This window comes from Zootoca vivipara, chromosome 6 (assembly GCF_965207765.1).
Source record: "Zootoca vivipara chromosome 6, rZooViv2.hap1.1, whole genome shotgun sequence".
Taxonomy (NCBI): Eukaryota; Metazoa; Chordata; class Lepidosauria; order Squamata; family Lacertidae; genus Zootoca; species Zootoca vivipara.
Window position 1 is genome coordinate 85,027,910 of NC_142589.1, and position 19,661 is coordinate 85,047,570.

A 19,661-nucleotide genomic window follows, 5' to 3' on the forward strand; every position below is an offset into this window, starting at 1 on the left:
TCCTTCTTAAATTGTGGTGCCCAGAACTGGACACAGTATTCCAGGTGTGGGCTGACCAAGGCAGAACAGAGTGGGACTATGACTTCCCTTGATCTGGACACTAGACTTCAGTTGATGCATACTCCTGTCCCCAGACTAGATTAGTCTAGGGACATGAGAAATGAAGGACTTCATCTGGTGATGTCCAAAGGCTTCTGAAATGTTCGTTGAATCATAAGAACATCAGAGGAGCCTGCCAGGTGAGACCCATCTTGTCCAGCATCCTGTTCTCACAGTGGCCAAACTGTGGGAAACCCGCAAGTGGGATTTGAACACAAGAACAACTCTCCCCTCCTGCGCTTTCCAGAAACTGGTATTCAGAAGCAACGCTGCCTCTGAGTGTGGAAGCAGAGTGTGTAGTCTTCCTGCCTAGTAGCCATCAATCGCTCTCTCCTGCTCCGGGGGGGGGGGGGCAGCTCTTGGGCTCGGATCCTGCGTGAGGGTTTCACATTGAGGCATCCGGTTGGCCACTGTGAGAAGCTGGACCAGAGGGACCACTGGTCCGATCCAGAAGGCCCTTCTTAGGTTTTTAGGGTCTTAAGATCTCAGTGGCTCGAATAGCGATTGCAATTCAGCTGAAAGCAGCCCCAAATTTGATGCTGGGCACTTCATACCACCCACTACGAACAGAACCTGGGAGCCTCTCTCAGACCCTCCAAGTGTCCCTACCGGTATTTTCCAGGGACAGTCCCAGATTTACAGAAGCTGCCCCAGTTTTTGATTTGACCCTGCTTTTCCTTAGGACGTTCCTATTTTCACTATAGAAATGTATGGAGTATGGAGCTATGGGGAAGTTTTTTAAAAGCTTAATGTTTTATTCTGTTTTTATATATGTTGGAAGCTGCCCGGAGTGGCTGGGGCAACCTAGTCAGATGGGCTGGGTACAAATAATAAAATTATTATCATTACTATTTTTATGTACTAGGACATCCCTATTTTCCTTGGAGAAATGTTGCAGGGGCTATTCTCTCTGTGCAAATCCCACCTTTGGTGTGTGTTTGTGACTGTTGCTGGAAGCTGAAGGGCTTGTTTGGGAAAAGAACCTGGAGATTTCCTGTCTCTCTGAGCTCCTTCCATGGAATGCAACTGATCCAAACAAAAGGGAGGGGGGATTCCATCTGCTCGGTTTATTTAATTTCATTCTTCTATAAAAAACAAAACATAGCATCCTTTTTCTCCCATTGTTTTGTCAGGCTGTCATTTATCTCCAGAGCCTGCCGCTGTTCTGTTTCTGCCAGGGTGAGGCAAAACATTAATGAAAAGGAGGAAAATGACGGAACCAAAAAACAAACAAACCCCCAAACATTTAAATCTCATGCTATTTAAACGTGGTGGGTGGAGTGGTTGGGGGTGGCAGAACTCTGAAAAATAATAATAACCATCTTGTTTTGCAGAACTTTCGGAGGGAGGGAGGGAAAGAGGGATTTCATCTGGGGATTCCAAAACATTTCTGGACCCATAGGAGCGTCTGAAGATTCAGCTGCCTCTGAAATTGGGGTTAGGGGGTGTAGCCATGGTGGCTAGTTGCCACTGATAATCTTCTTCCTCCACAGATTTTAATGTGGGTTGGGGAAGAGGATCCCGGCGAGGGGACTGGGACGCACTGGGGCAGCAGGGTATGGGGAAGGAGGTACTCCCAGGGTGATGGAGGATGGTGAGGGGATGGGGGTTCGGGGCACAGGTACCAGAGCAGTGGGACCCATCACCAGAGTCAGAGGGGCCCCTGTCCCACGAACACGGCAGGCTCTGAGGCATAGGGAGCAGCAGGAGGGATGCTCTAGGAGGCAGAGGCAGGCAAGGGCCCACAGCCCAGCTCCCCAGCTGGCCAGGTGGGGCTGGCTAGCTCTGGCAGGAGGGGTGTGGGTCCTCAGCTGGAGTAGGCTTGGAGCAGAGGACAGTCATTGAATCAAAGTCTTGTAGAGTTGGAAGGCACCCCAAGGGTCATCCAGTCCAACCCCCTGCAATGCAGGAATGCCTCATCTGGTACGCAGGATGAGACCCTACCTGTCTGCAGACTGTCTAGCCAGAGTGGTGCATGCTCTAGTTATCTCCCGCTTGGACTACTGCAATGCGCTTTACGTGGGGCTACCTTTGAAGGTGACTCAGAAACTACAACTAATCCAGAATGCGGCAGCTAGACTGGTGACTGGGAGCGGCCGCCGAGACCACATAACACCGGTCTTGAAAGATCTACATTGGCTCCCAGTACGTTTCCGAGCACAATTCAAAGTGTTGGTGCTGACCTTTAAAGCCCTAAATGGCCTCGGTCCAGTATACCTGAAGGAGCCTCTCCACCTCCATCACTCTGCCCGGACACTGAGGTCCAGCTCCAAGGGCCTTCTGGCGGTCAGGGGTAGGCTGCCTATATCAGCGGTAGGCAACCTAGGGCCCAGGGGCCAAATGCGGCCCAATCGCCTTCTCAATCCGGCCCGCGGACGGTCCGGGCATAGCTGTCAACTTCCCCCTTTTTAAAAGGGAAATTCCCTTATTCCGAATAGGATTCCTCGCGAGAAAAGGGAAAAGTTGACAGCTATGGGTCCGGGAATCAGCGTGTTTTTACATGAGTAGAATGTGCCCTTGTATTTAAAATGCATCTCTGGGTTATTTGTGGGGCCTGCCTGGTGTTTTTACATGAGTAGAATGTGTGCTTCTATTTAAAGTGCATCTCTGGGTTATTTGTGGGGCATAGGAATTTGTTCTTTTTTCTTTTTCAAAATATAGTCCAGCCCACCACATGGTCTGAGGGACGGTGGACCGGCCCACGGCTGAAAAAGGTTGCTGACCCCTGTACTGTATAATAAGAATGTAGGAGTGTTGACTTGCTGCAGTTCATTTGGCCCACAGGCAGGTGGCGCTGTGGACTACAGTGTGGCGACAGCAGTCTGAGAGCTGTTTGGCCTTCATTGAGGGAGTGGCAGCACTGGGGGGGGGGGGCTATGCTGCCACCACTGCCCTTGCGCACCTCAGAACAATGCTGCTGCAAGCAGAGCAGTTGCTGAGGAGCCCTCTGGCCTTTCATGACTCTTCCTCCATGGCTCGCCTGGGATGCCTCCTGCCTCCTCTTTCTTCCTCGCAGGAGAAAGTCTAAGGGCAGCCTCCAGATCAGGTGCCTCTGAGCATTTTTAGAGGTCTATTTTTAGAGCCGGCATAGTATAGTGGTTAGAGCACTAGAATAGGGCCTGGGTTCAAATTTCCACTCAGCCATGAAGCTCACCAGGCATGACATTTTTTTGGGGGGGGGGATTTGCTACCTCTCTCAGCCTAACTTACCTCACAGGGTTGTTGTGGGGTTCAGCCAAGAGGTGGAGAGAACCATGAACCTCAGCTTGAGCCCCTTTGCAGACAATGCGGGATGGAAAAGCAATAAACAAACCATTTTTATATTCATGCTTACGCTCCTAAACCATGTCGTGAGTCTCTTGGAGACCTTTGTGTGTGACAACTGACTAGGGCTGGTTTTCAACGTTGCGATATATCACCAGCTAAACACCCTGAGTAGGGTTGCCATATTTTGAAGAGCAAGAAAGGGAACACATTTGCTGACTTCTACTTTTAACTGTAGGGACGCGGGTGGCGCTGTGGTCTAAACCACTGAGCCTTGGGCTTGCCAATCAAAAGGTCGGTGGTTCGAATCCCCGCAACGGGGTGAGCTCCCGTTGCTCGGTCCCAGCTCCTGCCAACCTCCTGCCAACCTAGCAGTTCAAAAGTACGTTGAAGTGCAAGTAGATAAATAGGTACCACTACAGCGGGAAGGTAAATAGCGTTTCCATTGCGCCAGAAGCGGCTTAGTCATGCTGGCCACATGACCTGGAAAAAACTGTCTGCAGACAAACGCCAGGCTCCCTCGGCCAGTAAAGCGAGATGAACGCCGCAACCCCAGAGTCGTTCGCGACTGGACTTAACTGTCAGGGGTCCCTTCACCTTTACTTTTAACTGTGGATTGCTATGACGACTCTTCCCATGAAAAAGAGGGCATGTCCTGGGCGGGAAAGGACACATGGGATATACCAATATATCACCATGTCTGAAATAAGGATGGAGCTATGCAGAGGCACTGGCTGGCTTCACAGTTTTCCCCACGTTGTGAACTTTGCATAGCGCACACACACAGAGACACATCATGATTCGTGATATATATCGCAGGTCAAAAATTATGAAACTAATATCATTATATGGACTTCAAACTGGTTTCCTTTTCCTTTTTTCAAATAATTTTTATTCATTTTCCAAAATTCACAAAAATAAAATCACAAAAAACATAAAACAAACAAACAAAAAACATTTAAAAAACACACATAACAGTTCTTACATTTTTTACTTAACATTGTTGACTTCCTCAATTCCCCCCCCCCCAACTGGGTCCATTTTAAAATCTCAATTAAGCAATTTTCATTTTGTATCTTAAATCATTCTAAAACATTTTATCATTATCTCTCTACTATTCTGTTCTGAAAAACGTCCACTATCCTCCACCAATAATTAATCAATTACTCCAAATCAAAAATTATTTCCCCATCCTCTATCTTTTATTTCTCCCCTTAGCCTAAAATTTATTACCAAAAACTTTCCATGAATTCAAATATTAATTTTTCCAACATAATAACATTTAATCACTTAAAACTAAATCAGCCCCCCCCTCCCCTGGATTCAGGGTCTCCCAGATGATTCAGCGAGTTCCATAAGTCATTCCAGTTTGGGACCATCTAAAGCAATCAAAAAGTAACATCCCTTATTGCTCCTCACCCCACTCCCACCCTGTCCCTTCCTATCCACCCTTCTTCCTTGGTGATCCCCTGCTGCCTCCCCAATTCTTTAAATGTTACAAAACACCATCCAACTGCTAGGGAATCCCGGAGCTCGGGATTCTCTCGCCAGTCAGCAATGGCGGCAGACCAGAAGTCCGGACTTCAAACTGGTTTTCAACAATATATTAATATATTTCCCAGCCCTAGCTGACAAGTCATTTACTAAATATATAGTACTGTAGATATCTTTATTTTTGCATTTTGTAACAACAATTTCCATCCCAGCTTTTTCTCCAGGGAGTTCCAGGGTGGGGCACCCATGATTCTTCTTCCTGTGCTTCTCATTTAATCCTCACAACATCCCGGTGAGTCAGGATGAGGCTGAGAGGCAGCGACTGACCCCCCCAGGTTCTCCCAATGAGTTTCACAGCCCGGTGGGAGGATTCGAACCTGAGTCTGATGTGAACTGTAGACTGAAATACCTTGAGAGTGCCCAGTTGGGGAAGGCTGAGCTGACTGGATCCAGAGAACAGTGCGAAGCAGGAGTGGGGGCTTTGCCAAGGAGCAAGACCGAGAGAATTATAAGCAGCCCTTATTAGCCGCTTAATGAATTAAATTGCAGGTTTAAAATGGGGACCTCTAATTGGATTTTAATCAGAGCCTTCCCCCGTGAAAGCACGTTTGCCGAAGAAAGAGACAACTGTTGTAAACAATTTACATAATTCCCTTGATCGGGTAATGTGTTCAAATAAGATTTTCCAAAATAATGCACGGATCCTTATTGTTTTCGTTAAGATTTCCTCTATCTTTTGCGAGTGGGGCTGGCAGTTTGGAACGGGCCAGGAGAGCTCAGCTGGATCCAGACTCAGCAATGCTTAGAGAGAAGACCCATTGAAAGCAGGAGAAGAAAAGGCTCAGGAGTAAACCCAGAGTGGAGACCCTAAGGCGGTTGGATGGCGCCTTGTCTGCCTCCTTCTGGCAACTCCTGCAGCCAAGCTGGTGCCAAATGTCTTGCTCTGCTTTCCTTTGGACCCCCTCAGCGAGGCCGAGATTGTCTTGTCATCTGGGCAGCCCAGGACCTCCAGACGCACTGCCCAGGCTTGCACCCGGGGGGGGGGTCACTTTGGTGCTGCAAACACAGCAGTTTGGCTTCCCCCCTGAAGCGCACTCTACCGGTATTGTCTCCCCAAATGGATGCCAACAACAGAATAAGAATTAATAAGAGCCTAGCTCAGTATTGTTAGCACTGGATGGCAGCAGCTTTCTGGGGTACTGGGCGGGGGGGGGGACACACTAGACCCTCCAATGGTCCCTATTTCCCAGGGACAGTCCTAGATTTACAGAAACTGCCGTGGTTTATGATTTGGTCCCAGAATGTCCTGCTTCTCCTTAGGACGTCCCTATAGCTTATCTTGATTTTAGCATATCTTGATTTTAGCACAGGCACCCCCAAACTGCGGCCCTCCAGATGTTTTGGCCTACAACTCCCATGATCCCTAGCTAACAGGACCAGTGGTCGGGGAAGATGGGAATTGTAGTCCAAAACATCTGGAGGGCCGAAGTTTGGCGGTGCCTGTTTTAGCATATCTTATTTTAGCATATATTGATTTCAGCAAGGCCTTTGACAAGGTGCCCCATGATATTCTTGTAAAGAAGCTAGTAAAATGCAGGCTAGACAATGCTACCATTCAGTGGATTTGTAACTGGCTGGCTGACCGAACCCAAAGGGTGCTCATCAATGGCTCCTCTTCATCCTGGAGAGAAGTGACTAGTGGGGTGCCACAGGGTTCTGTCTTGGACCCAGTCTTATTCAATATCTTTATCAATGACTTGGATGATGGGCTTGAGGGCATCCTGAGCAAGTTTGCAGACGACACCAAATTGGGAGGGGAGGCTATTACCCCAGAGGACAGGATCACACTTCAAATGCCTTTAACAGATTAGAGAACTGGGCCAAAGCAAACAAGATGAATTTTAACAGGGAGAAATGTAAAGTACTACACTTGGGCAAAAAAATATATGAAAGGCACGAATACAGGATGGGTGACACCTGGCTTGAGAGCAGTACATGTGAAAAGGATCTAGGAGTCTTGGTAGACCACAAATTTGACATGAGTCAACAGTGTGATGCAGCAGCTAAAAAAGTCAATGCATTTCTGGGCTGCATCAATAGGAGTATAGCATCTAGATCAAGGGAAGTAATAGTACCACTGTATTCTGCTCTGGTCAGACCTCACCTGGAGTACTGTATCCAGTTCTGGGCACCACAGTTCAAGAAGGATACTGACAAGCTGGAATGTGTCCAGAGGAGGGCAACCAAAATGGTCAAAGGCCTGGAAACGATGCCTTATGAGGAACGGCTTAGGAAGCTGGGCATGTTTAGCCTGGAGAAGAGAAGGTTAAGGGGTGATATGATAGCCATGTTCAAATATATAAAAGGATGCCATATAGAAGAGGGTGAAAGGTTGTTTTCTGCTGCTCCAGAGAAGCGGACACGGAGCAATGGATTCAAACTACAAGAAAGAAGATTCCACCTAAAGATTAGGAAGAACTTCCTGCCAGTAAGAGCTGTTAGACGGTGTAATTTGCTGCCAAGGAGTGTGGTGGAGTCTCCTTCTTTAGAGGTCTTTAAGCAGAGGCTTGACAGGCATATGTCAAGAATGCTTTGATGGTGTTTCCTGCTTGGCAGGGGGTTGGACTGGATGGCCCTTGTGGTCTCTTCCAACTCTATGATGCTATGATTTTCATCAGAGAAATATTGGAGTGCATGGAGTTATGTAACCACCAAGCCATCTTAAGGCAACCCTGCAGAGAGATCTTTCTTTAATGCTTAATGTTTTGTTCTGTTTTTACATATGTTGAAAGCTGCCCAGAGTGGCTGGGGCAACCCAGTCAGATGGGCGGTGTATGATGACTATGATGATGATGATGATGAAATAGGATGTCCCTATATTCATTGATGCTTTTGAATGATGGTGCTGGAGGAGACTCTTGAGAGTCCCATGGACTGCAAGAAGATCAAACCTATCCATTCTTAAGGAAATCAGCCCTGAGCGCTCCCTGGAAGGACAAATCCTGAAGCTGAGGCTCCAATACTTTGGCCACCTCATGAGAAGAGAAGAATCCTTGGAAAATACCCTAATGTTGGGAAAGATTGAGGGCACTAGGAGAAGGGGATGACAGAGGACGAGATGGTTGGACAGTGTTCTCGAAGCTATGAACATGAGTTTGACCAAACTGCGGGAGGCAGTGCAAGACAGGAGTGCCTGGCGTGCTCTGGTCCCTGGGGTCACGAGGAGTCGGACACGACTAAACGACTAAACAACAACAACATATTCATTGAAGAAATGTTGGAGGGTATCAAACACACACCTCACCAGCTTTTTTTTTATGAAGCCAGGAACCATTTCCTCAGTGTTATCCCTCCGCTAATCCCACTTGTTTTCCCGATTTCCTCATCGGGATTGTGGAGGGGGGTGCCTCTCCAAAAAGGCACTCACACGCACCCCCCCCCCAGCCACCACTGAGCTGATGAGCCGATTTATTCTTCTGGCAGTGACAACATCAGCTTGCTTTATGCATTCTGAATGCACCCATTCCAGGGCCTCTGCTCAGCAAGAAGCGAGCGTTTTGTGCCTCCCTGGAGCTAATTAGCTGTGGCAATTGATGGATGGCTGGTTTCCGGGCCGAGGCAGAGCAGGGCTGAACAGAGGCAGGCCTGTCCTGTGTCGTGCGCCCTGCGCCAAGAGAATGTGCACGCATGTGCTCCGATCCAGCCACGTAGTCCAACCCTGTACCATGCAGGAATTTCAACTAAAGTCTCCATGGCCAGACCCTCCAAGCGTCCCTATTTTCAGGGACAGTCCCGGATTTACAGAAGCCGATGAATTTAGAAAAGATTGTTGCTATAAACCTTGCCACTAGTCCATTGCAGCGTACCCAAGGCCCCCCCTTCCATGAGAATAACCATACAAATGCTATCCTCAAAGCGCTTCTCTTGCATTATCTAATTACAGACCCTCCAAGGGTCCCTATTTTCCAGGGACATCCCTGATTATGAGAAGCCGTCCCAGTTTCTGATTTGATCCCAGAATGCTTTGATGGTGTTTCCTGCTTGGCAGGGGGTTGGACTGGATGCCCTTGTGGTCTCTTCCAACTCTATGATTCTATGATTCTATGTCCCACTTTTCCTAAGGACGTCTCTATTTCCATTGGAGAAATGTTGGAGGGTATGTAATTGTGGCCATCACTGTCATTATCTGAACTTTCTCATCACTTGTAGGGCCAGGCATTATATTGATATATTGTCCAAAACCAGTTTGAAGTCTATATCGCTTAAATATGGCATCACAGAATCATAGAACTGTAGAGTTAGAAAGGGATCCTGAGGGTCATCTAGTCCCACCCCCGGCAATGCAGGAATAGGCAGCTGCCCCATGCAGGGATTGAACCTGCAACCTTGGTATGGTCAACACAACGCTCTAACCAACTGAACTATATGAAGAGAGGAAGGTGTTTCGCTTTCGCATTGCCAATTGTAAATAAGTTGTTCTAAGTGCACTAGGAGGGGTCCACCTCTAGCACCCCCCTGCCACCCCCTTTCCTCTTAGCATCCCCTAGGTCAGTGTTTCTCAACCAGTGTGCCTCCAAATGTTTTGGGACTACAACTCCCATCATCCCTAGCTAGCAAGACCAGTGGTCAGGAATGATGGGAGTTGTAGTCCCAAGACATCTGGAGGCACACTGTTTGAGAAACACTGCCCTAGGTAATCCCATCACCCCAGGGGGCAGTACCCCCCACTTTGGGAACCCCTGCTTTGGACAGTTGTGGGGGGGTACATGGGAACATGGGAATAACCAGCAAATGGGGAGATGTGCCCAGAGTATGAGCCTATGAGGCTTCCCCCTGAAAATTTCACTTATAGTGTCAGATTTTTGGGACCCTCCACCAGACAACCCCTCCCCTGGGGGAGACAAAGCCAGCTGGGCTGCCTAGTTAGGAGAAATTGCTTCTTTACTGTCATCGTCCCAGGGCTGTGGAACACCCTGCCACTGGAGATTCAGCAGGCGTCTTCTGTGCGAACACCTGCTTAAAACTTTTCTATTTTGTCTATGCAGGCAGCTAAGAACACTTAAAAAAAAAGCTTTATTCAATTCACTGCATAATGTTACAAACACATAATATTATTAAAAAAGATACAGCTATAACATTGTTGTTACAGTTGTCTCATTTCTCGAACAATCTTTCTCCCCCCCATCCCCCCTCCCCCCCTTTCCCTCCCTTTGTGACTTCTCAGCCGGTACTGTACTGTGTTTCTCCCTTCTTAATCCTTATACAACCTCTACATGCTTTTTTCCTTGTTTCTAAATATACTTAATTACTTACTTACTTAAATCTATAAAATAATTCCGATAACTCTTCCTATTTGTAATTGTTATCATTACACATTATCCAACTCTTAAATCTTCATAGAACCTTTATATATCTAATATGAGTTTTGGTTTCTCCAATATCTCTTTTATATAATCTATGAATAATTTCCAATTTTTTTCTGACACATTTTAACTTGCTTTTAATCTTTACGTTACAGTTTCACATTTTTATATTCTTGCAAACCAGCAGGATGTATGAAACAACGGTATATAACACTGATTAATAAAGACAAAATACATTTTTGAAGTAAGCGAAATGATGCATGTTGCCCTCTAAGGGGAAAAAAGGGGGGGGAGGCCCTTTTATATATATTTGCAGAAATCAATATGTTCCAGGCTGCATGGAAAGGAGACGAGCCAGGAATCTAGTGCTTTTGTTCATAGGGTTGCCAGACTCAATAGTGGACAGGACTTCTGTGCCTTTAATTGCCCTGCTCTCTTTTGAGCCTTGAAACCTTAAAGAGAAACCAGCAGACCCTTGGCTTGGAAATTAAACAAAGGGCCTGCTGGTCTCTCTTTAAGGTTTCCAGGCTCAAAAGAGAGCAGGGCAATTAAAGGCACAGAAGTCCTGTCCACTATTGAGTCTGGCAACCCTATTTGTTGAGCCAACTTGGGGTGCCTGTCCATTTTGCAGGTGGAAGTGACAGGGCAGAGCAATTGATCCGACTCCTGCACTGAGAAGGCAGGTTAGGGGTTTGTGGGTAGACTGGAGAGAGAGAAAAAGAGAGAGAAGAAAAATGAATTGATTTTTTCTCTCCCCCCCCCCCGCAACATCACCATAGCAACTCATGCCTTCTTTTGTTAGATGCATCACTAGGTCTTCTCGAAAGGCAGAGGGTTTAGGGGCTTAATTCCAGGTGGGGCTTTTTGCACTCTTCAGAGAAGGATAATTTAATTAATCAGCATCTGGATGGTAAATACCATATTTTTCCATCTAGATTCTAGAAGATGCCCCCTATTTCAGGGGACTCCAAATTAAGAAAACACCCCTCAGCACTATCCGTGTATAAGATGAGCCCCAATTTTAAACCTGATTTTTTGGTTTAAAAAAACCTAGTCTTTTATAAACGGAAAAATACGGTAAGTTTGCCAGCCACGCAGTCTTGGTTTGGGGTTTTTTTTTTAGAGAGGAGGCACCAGGGAACTTCACATCCCAAAGAACAGAATAAGAGCATACCCTCCGACATTTCTCCGATGAAAATAGGGACATCCTATTCAATAATAATAATAATAATAATAATAATAATAATAATAATAATAATAATAATACTCCACCCATCTGACTGCGTTGCCCCAGCCACTCTGGGCAGTTTCCAGCACATATAAAAACATAATAAAACATGAAACATTAAAAAAACTTCCCTATCCAGGGCTGCTTCAGATGTCTCCTAAAGGTTTTCTAGTTGCTCATCTTCTTGGCTCAAGGGTCGCATAGAATCATAGAATCACAGAGTTGGAAGAGACCACAAGGGCCATCCAGTCCAACCCCCTGCCAAGCAGGAAACACCATCAAAGCATTCCTGACAGATGGCTGTCAAGCCTCTGCTTAAAGACCTCCAAAGAAGGAGACTCCACCACACTCCTTGGCAGCAAATTCCACTGCCGAACAGCTCTTACTGTCAGGAAGTTCTTCCTAATGTTTAGCTGGAATCTTCTTTCTTGAAGTTTGAATCCATTGCTCCGTGTCCGCTTCTCTGGAGCAGCAGAAAACAACCTTTCTCCCTCCTCCATATGACATCCTTTCATATATTTGAACATGGCTATCATATCCCTCCTTAACCTTCTCTTCTCCAGAAAGAGAACCTCCAAATTTTATCTGATGAAAATAGGGACGTCCTAAGGATTCCAGGATCAAATCAGAAACTGGGACAACGTCTGTGAATCTGGGACTGTCTCTGGAAAACAAGGACACTTGGAGGGTCTGCTGTAGGTTTGTGTTTCATTTTGAAAAATGAATTGCTATTTTACAGTTTATTATTATTCTCAGGGGAGTGTTGCAGCTACTCTCGAGTAAAGACGCTCCAGTCTGCTCTGTCTTTCAGAGGTTTATGGTGCATATTATTTACAGTGCAGAGATATCAGAAAACATGACTGCCTAGTCCGATTCATAACCCAGCAATGGCTGCTTCCGGCTCTTTGGCCAGCATAAAATCCTGGGCACCCCAAAGCGCCTCCCCCTAGCCCTGCGTGTGGGCGCGCGCCTCAATTCGGGTGCTGGAAGGGGCTGCTTTCCTTCTCCCGTCCTTCGGCTGGAGCGTTGCAGAGGCTCCGGCACCTCTCTGCGCTGTCCTTCCCCCTCTGGCCAGCTGGATCGGTGCCTAGGCTCTGACACGTCTGAGAGCCCCCTCTCCACCCCGCTCCATTCCTCATTCCCTCCTCCTGACCCACTGCTAGTGCTGTCACTGGGCGAAGTGCTGGTCAGGATGACCTGGGGAGGGTCCCTGTAAGGCAGTGATGGCGAACCTATGACACGCATGTCAGACGTGACACGCAGAGCCCTCACTGCTGGCACGCGCCCCATCGGCCCATTCGCACTGTTGTTGTTGTTGTTGTTGTTGTTGTTTCCCCCCATTTGTTCTCCCACTCCTCCTCATGCTACAGATTGTCTCCGCTGTTAAAACCCGATCCTTTTTGTTGTTGTTGCTGGTAGCCAGAGATTGGTTTTTTTAAACCCGTTCCTGTGCTGGGTTTTTTGGCGCTTTGGCAGACTATGTTGGTGCTGCATGTTATCCAGCAAAGGTATTATTCGTCCTTTATTTCTGTTCTATTTTCCCCAAAAAAAGCGCAGCAGCTTTGGGGCACCCCCCCCCAAAGCAAAGCAACCTTTGCACCCCACAAAAAAACCTCCAAAACTTTGGTCAGCATTTCCCCCAAAAAAGCTTAACAACTCTGGGCACTTGTGATAAATAAGGGGTTTTTGGTTTGGTTTGGTTAAATAATTAGTTTTTATTAAATACAGTTACATATTACAATTATACATTGTTGTTATTTAAATTATAAATATCGCGAAATTATGGTTTTTTTCTTGAAGTGACACACCACCCGAGTTATGTTTAGTTTTTTGGCGAATTTTGACACACTAAGCTCAAAAGGTTGCCCATCACTGCTGTAAGGAGTCCCCCTGACAATTATACATTCAGTATTTTAATCCGGCTCTGTCTCTCCTGAACTATCCAACACACCGGCCTTGAGCTCCCTGGAGCAAAGGTGGGTTTAATAAAGGTACGAATAAATAAAACTGGGGTCAGAGGGAAGCAGATTTTGCCCTGTGCAGCATCTTCGAAGAGCAGCGATGCAGCTCAGCGGAGGAGGAGGAGGTCACAGTTTGCACCCATTAAAGGCAGTCGGCTGCCTGGAGACTTTTCGCTGCACCATCCTAATAGGATAATTGCAATTCCTGCTTGTTTAATCTGCCTCTCTTCTCCGCCTTCCTCCCAAAAGGACCTGCCGTCTCTGCAAACACGCTTTGGGGCCCCATCTCCAACCAGGAGTATTTAAGCTGCAGCCCCCCCCCCCCAGTGCCCCTATTTTCCTGGGACAGTTCTGGATTTACAGAAACCATCCAGGTTTCTGATTTGATCACGGAATGTCCCACTTTTCCTTAGGACGTCCCTATTTTCATGGGAGAAATGTTGGTGGGTATGGAATCATGTGATTCCCCCCAGGCCAAGAAAATAAGTAACTAGACGAGCTTTAGAAAACACCTGAAGGCAGCGCTGGATAGTTTTTTTTAACGTTTAATGTTTTTATATATGTTGGAAGCTGCCCAGAGTGACTGGGGAAACCCAGTCATATGGGCAGAGTATAAATCATTATTACGGTTAAATAGGGCATCCCTATGTTGGAGGCAGCCGCGGAGCTTCATGTTCCCCACGTTTTGGGGGCGGGGCGGGCATTTTGGGACGAGGTGCGTCGTGCGCAGGGGGCGTGCGTTTTGGGGACGGGGCGCACCATGCGCAGGGGCAGGGCATGCGTTTTGGGGCGGGGTGCGCCTCGTGCAGGGGCGGGGTGGGCAGCCATGATGGCACCCCTGGGATCGCGCCGCTCGGGGCGGCCTGCCCCCACCGCCCCCATCTTCCTACGTCCCTGGTTGGAGGGCATGCTCCTAGAGCATGGGTAGGCAAACTAAGGCCCAGGGGGCTGGATCTGGCACAGTCGCCTTCTAATCCGGCCCTCAGACGGTCCAGGAATCAGCATGTTTTTACATGAGTGGAATGCGTGCTTTTATTTAAAATGAATCTCTGGGCTATTTGTGGTGCACAGGAATTCGTTCATTTATTCCCCCCCCCAAAAAAAATATAGTCCTGCCCTCCACAAGGTCTGAGGGACAACAGTGGACCCAGCCCCCTGCTGAAAAAGTTTGCTGACTTCCTGAACCCCAGAGGTTCTGGAACGGAGTTGTGGCTCTCGCCTGACAAATTCTGTAGCTGCGCCTTCAGCCGGGACGTGCTTCCGCCTTGCCGTCTGACAGTTCCAGACTCAGGAATTAACTCTTGGAGAGGAAAGGTGAGGGGCTCAGGGACACAGAGGCCCAATTAGGAGTCTGCACGTCCTTCACTCAGGGCACCTGGGAGGGCAGGTGTCGCCGCAGCGGATGTCGAGGTGAAACTTGGAAGCTTTCTGGGGAGGAAGGAGCTAAATTTTTAAACAGGGATCAAACACTTCCATGGGTCTCGTGGTCAACAGTCAGGTAGCGGTGGCTTGAAACAGGTTGAGAGAGCTCTGCGCTGTTGGTCCACATCCCAGTCAACTCCTCTTATAAGCAGCTTGAGCATTGCTTCCCTTTTGGGTGAAGAAAGAGGCAAAGTAGGTGTTGAGGAGTTCTGCCTTTTCCCTGTCACATTTCTCTGTCTTCTCTTGGACATAGTCATAGAAACCTTTTTTAAAATTATTTTTTAACCTTTCTTGCAAGTCTGAGCTAATTCTGAGCTTTGGTCAGCCTGACCTTCACCCTCCAGCTGTTGACTACTCATCTATACTTCTCCTTTGTGAGTAATAATAATAATAATAATAATAATAATAATAATAATAATAATAATATTTATACCCCGCCCATCTGGCTGGGTTTCCCCAGCCACTCTGGGTGGCTTCCAACAAAATATTAAAATACAATAGTCTATTAAACATTAAAAGCTTCCCTAAATAGGGCTGCCTTCAGATGTCTTCTAAAAGTCTGGTAGTTGTTTTTCTCTTTGACATCTGGTGGGAGGGCGTTCCACAGGGCGGGTGCCACTACTGAAAAGGCCCTCTGCCTGGTTCCCTGCAACTTGGCTTCTCGCAACGAGGGAACCGCCAGAAGGCCCTCGGCGCTGGACCTCAGTGTCTGCGCAGAATGATGGGGGTGGAGACGCTCCTTCAGGTCTACTGGACCAGGGCCCTTTCTTCCATTTCTTATACATACCCTTAATCCTCCGCTCATCTGTAAGCTCCTTATGCAGCCACCACCAGTTTCTTTAGATGCTTCCCACTTTTCTTTCTTGTTGGAACTGTCTTCATTTGGGCCTTCAAAATTTCTCCTTTTAGAAACTCCCATTCCTTCTTGTCCTCCCATCTCTTTGACAGGTATGTTTAGCCTGGAGAAGAGAAGGTTAAGGGGTGATATGATAGCCATGTTCAAATATATAAAAGGATGTCATATAGAGGAGGGAGAAAGGTTGTTTTCTGCTGCTCCAGAGAAGCGGACACGGAGCAATGGATTCAAACTACAAGAAAGAAGATTCCACCTAAACATTAGGAAGAACTTCCTGACAGTAAGAACTGTTCGACAGTGGAATTTGCTGCCAAGGAGTGTGGTGGAGTCTCCTTCTTTGGAGGTCTTTAAGCAGAGGCTTGACAGGCATATGTCAAGAATGCTTTGATGGAGTTTCCTGCTTGGCAGGGGTTGGACTGGATGGCCCTTGTGGTCTCTTCCAACTCTATGATTCTATGATTCTATTTCTGACCATGGGATCACAACCAGTAGCTCCTTCAGCTTTTCAAAATTGAGCTTCTTAAAGTCCAGAGTGTGTGTTCAACTACACTCAGTTTTCCCTTGCCTCTGTATCCTGAAATCCAGGAGAACATGATCACTTTCTCCCAAGTTTCCGAGCACTTCCACTTCTTCAATCAGTTCCTCCCTATTGGTGAGGACCAGATCCAGGATAGAGCACCCCCTTGAGCACCTTCTGGGAAATGAAATTGTCAGCGAGGCAATATAGTAGAGGAATTTGTTGGACCTTACATTCTTGGCAGAGTTTGAGTCCCAACAGATATCAGGGAAATTCAAGTCTCCCATGACTATTATATCTCTTCTTTTTGAATGTTTGGCAGTCAGCTCTAGGAAGGCATCATCCAAGCTTTCAGTCTGGCCACCTCAATTGTGGGTGGCTGTATCTCTAAGTCAGGAATGTGGAGCATTAGGCCTGGAGGCCTGATGTGGCCCTCCAAGCCTCATGAAGTGGCCCTCTCAATTCTCCCCCCACTGGTCCTGCCTAGCTTCTTGAACTCTGAAGATGCTTAGATGGAGAATAGAGAGGGGTGTCTGTGTGTAGAGACTAACCTATTGTAAAGGTAAAGGGGCCCCTGACCATCAGGTCCAGTCGTGTCCGACTCTGGGGTTGGGGGCGCTCATCTTGCTCTATAGGCCGAGGGAGCTAGCGTTTGTCCGCAGACAGCTTCCGGGTCATGTGGCCAGCATGACTAAGCCGCTTCTGGCGAACCAGAGCAGCACATGGAAACGCCGTTTACCTTCCCGCCGGAGCGGTCCCTATTTATCTACTTGCACTTTTGATGTGCTTTCGAAGTGCTAGGTGGGCAGGAGCTGGGACCGAGCAACGGGAGCTCACCGCATTGCAGGGATTCGAACCGCTGACCTTCTGATCAGCAAGCCCTAGACTCTGTGGTTTAACCCACAGCGTCACCTGGGTCCCTATTGTAGAAAGGTAAAATTTACATTTGTGGCTCCATCCACTTTTGCCTCAGGACCCCACCACCATGGGCATGTGGCCCCCCAGAAGACTCTGTGCGGCCTTTGAGGTGAAAACCTTCCCCACCCATCTCAGTTTCCTATTGGGGGTGTGGGAGCTAGCAACTCGGGTTCAGGCCAACTCGGGGTCAAAGAGCCATTTGTGCAAGAGATGTGAGTTAAAACTCATTTTGCTCCTGGGAAAAGAGGTTTTAACAAGCCCTTTGTCCCCCCCCCCCAAACAGGAAGATTAGATGACTGTCTGCCTGGGATTCTTTCACTGGGATTCCTGCATTGCAGGGGGTTGGACTAGATGACCCTTGGGGTTCCCTCCCAACTCAAAAGTTCTATGATACTTCTTTGCGGTTCCCTGCAGCTGGTATGCAGAGGCCTACAACACGGGAGGAGGAAAGCTCCCCTGCAGATTGTCCATCAAAGCGCTCATGCTTCTCTGTAAGGAGCATTTATCAGTATTTTGAGTTACAGTGCAATTTGGGATATAAAATCCCATCACTGGGCCGTTATCCATTTCCCGAGCCGAGAGACGCGTCCAAGCTGACGCCGTCCCCCACCAGCTCCTCAATAGACTCCAGTGGCTACCTCTCATATTTTATGATGGGGGAAAAAAATCTTCCGAGTTCTGCGCCCCTCCCTCCCCTCTCTTGGGATATAAATCTGTCATCTCCTGCCTCTGGTGCTGAGATCGCTTGATATGGACAATAACGCAGAAACAAGGATCCCGTCTTGTAAAGATTTACAGGGATGACTTAGCCGGGAACGCAGGCCACCGTTGAACATCCCAGACAAATCCCACGAGTGCACTCCAAGACTGCAAACTAGCCAACCGGCATTTGGCAATCAAAGAAGACGGGGACGGGGACGGGGACGGGGACGGGGGGAGAACCCCAAATGGGGCCCATGTAGGCCAGCATTCTGTTCTCAAAGTACCTCTCCCCTCCTGTTGTTGTTGTTTAGTCGTTTAGTCGTGTCCGACTCTTCGTGACCCCACGGACCATAGCACGCCAGGCACTCCTGTCTTCCACTGCCTCCCGCAGTTTGGTCAGACTCATGTTCGTAGCTTCGAGAACACTGTCCAACCATCTCGTCCTCTGTCGTCCCCTTCTCCTTGTGCCCTCCATCATTCCCAACATCAGGGTCTTTTCCAGGGAGTCTTCTCTTCTCATGAGGTGGCCAAAGTATTGGAGCCTCAGCTTCAGGATCTGTCCTTCCAGGGAGCACTCAGGGCTGATTTCCTTAAGAATGGATAGGTTTGATCTTCTAGCAGTCCATGGGACTCTCAAGAGTCTCCTCCAGCACCATAATTCAAAAGCATCAATTCTTCGGCGATCAGCCTTCTTTATGGTCCAGCTCTCACTTCCATACATCACTACTGGGAAAACCATAGCTTTAACTATACGGACCTTTGTCGGCAAGGTGATGTCTCTGCTTTTTAAGATGCTGTCTAGGTTTGTCATTGCTTTTCTCCCAAGAAGCAGGCGTCTTTTAATTTCGTGACTGCTGTCACCATCTGCAGTGATCAAGGAGCCCAAGAAAGTAAAATCTCTCACTGCCTCCATTTCTTCCCCTTCTATTTGCCAGGAGGTGATGGGACCAGTGGCCATGATCTTGGTTTTTTTGATGTTGAGCTTCAGACCATATTTTGTGCTCTCCTCTTTCACCCTCATTAAAAGGTTCTTTAATTCCTCCTCACTTTCTGCCATCAAGGTTGTGTCATCTGCATATCTGAGGTTGTTGATATTTCTTCCGGCAATCTTAATTCCAGCTTGGGATTAATCTAGTCCAGCCTTTCGCATGATGAATTCTGCATATAAGTTAAATAAGCAGGGAGACAATATACAACCTTGTCGTACTCCTTTCCCAATTTTGAACCAATCAGTTGTTCCATATCCAGTTCTAACTGTAGCTTCTTGTCCCACATAGAGATTTCTCAGGAGACAGATGAGGTGATCAGGCACTCCCATTTCTTTAAGAAATTGCCATAGTTTGCTGTGGTCGACACAGTCAAAGGCTTTTGCATAGTCAATGAAGCAGAAGTAGACGTTTTTCTGGAACTCTCTAGCTTTCTCCATAATCCAGAGCATGTTTGCTATTTGGTCTCTGGTTCCTCTGCCCTTTCGAAATCCAGCTTGCACTTCTGGGAGTTCTCGGTCCACATACTTCATGGATCAATGCCTTGTCGCCCCTTCATGGATCAATGCCTTGTCGTGGCGAAGGGGCTTGAATAACTCAGAGAAGCTATGAGCTATGCCATGCAGGGCCACCCAGGATGGACAGGTCATAGTGGAGAGTTTTGACTAAATGTGATCCACCTGGAGAAGGAACTGGCAAGCCACTCCAGTATCCCTGCCAAGAAAACTCCATGGACAAAGACAACAGGCATATAAAAGTTATGACGCTGGAAGATGAGCCCCTCCCCTCTTGTGGCTTTCAATAACTGGAGGGTAGATCATAGCCACCACGCATAATAATAATAATAATAA